Here is a 1,131-nt window from a genome sequence, read left to right as displayed (position 1 = left end):
TCCTGCTCTGATACAAGCTGCTAATTGGACTTATCCTCCCACCCCCCCCAGCTGCGAGCTGCTGTTTGGACTGATTTCCCCGCCCCCTGCCTCCGCTGCAAGCTGCTATTTGGAGTGATCCCCCCCCCCCCCCACCTCCCCCCCCTGCAAGCTGCTATTTGGACTGATCGCCCCCCTCCCTGCAAGCTGCTATTTGGACTGACCCCCCAACCCCGTGCTGATAGCTGCTATTTGGATTGACCCCCCCCCGCACTGCAAGCTGCTATTTGGACCGATCCACCAAACCCCTTTAATTCAGCATGCTCTGTGGATCCTCAGACGTCTGCTTCTGTACCGTCACCAAAGCCGCCACATCCTTCTGGTAATGTGGCGACCAGAATTGAACACAATATTCCAAGTATGGCCCAATAAGGTACAATACTGCTGCAGCATAACCTCATAATCAGTAAGACAACATCACAAACACAGCAACATCACTGACCAGTGAGACAACATCCCCAACACCAGCAACATCACAAACCAGTGAGACAACATCATTAACCAGTGACACAACATCACCAACACCATCAACATCACTAACCAGTGAGACAACGTCACTAACTAGTCAGACAACATCACCAACACCAGCAACATCACTAACCAGTGAGAAAACATCACCAACATCAGCAACATCAAAAACCAGTGAGACAACATCACCAAGACCAGCAACATCACTAACCAGTCAAACAACATCGCCAACACCAGCAGCATCACTAACTAGTAAGACAACATCAACACCAGCAAACTCAGCAACCAGTGAGACAACATTACCAACTCCAGCAACATAGCTAACCAGTGAGGCATCATCACTAACCAGTGACACAACATCACCAACACCGGCAACATCCTAACCGGTGAGTCAACATCAGAAACACCAACAACATCTCTAACCAGTCAGACAACATCACCAACATCACTAACCAGTCAGACAACATCACTAACCAGTGAGACAACATCACCAACACCGGCAACATCACTAACCAGTCAGCCAACATCACCAACACCAGCAACATCACTAGCCAGTGAGACAACATCACTAACCACTGAGACAACATCACTAACCAGTTAGACAACATCACCAACAACAGCAAC

Source organism: Scyliorhinus canicula, chromosome 15 (assembly GCF_902713615.1).
Source record: "Scyliorhinus canicula chromosome 15, sScyCan1.1, whole genome shotgun sequence".
Lineage (NCBI taxonomy): Eukaryota > Metazoa > Chordata > Chondrichthyes > Carcharhiniformes > Scyliorhinidae > Scyliorhinus > Scyliorhinus canicula.
The sequence above is the reverse complement of the archived record's forward strand: the minus strand, read 5'-3'. Positions refer to the sequence as shown.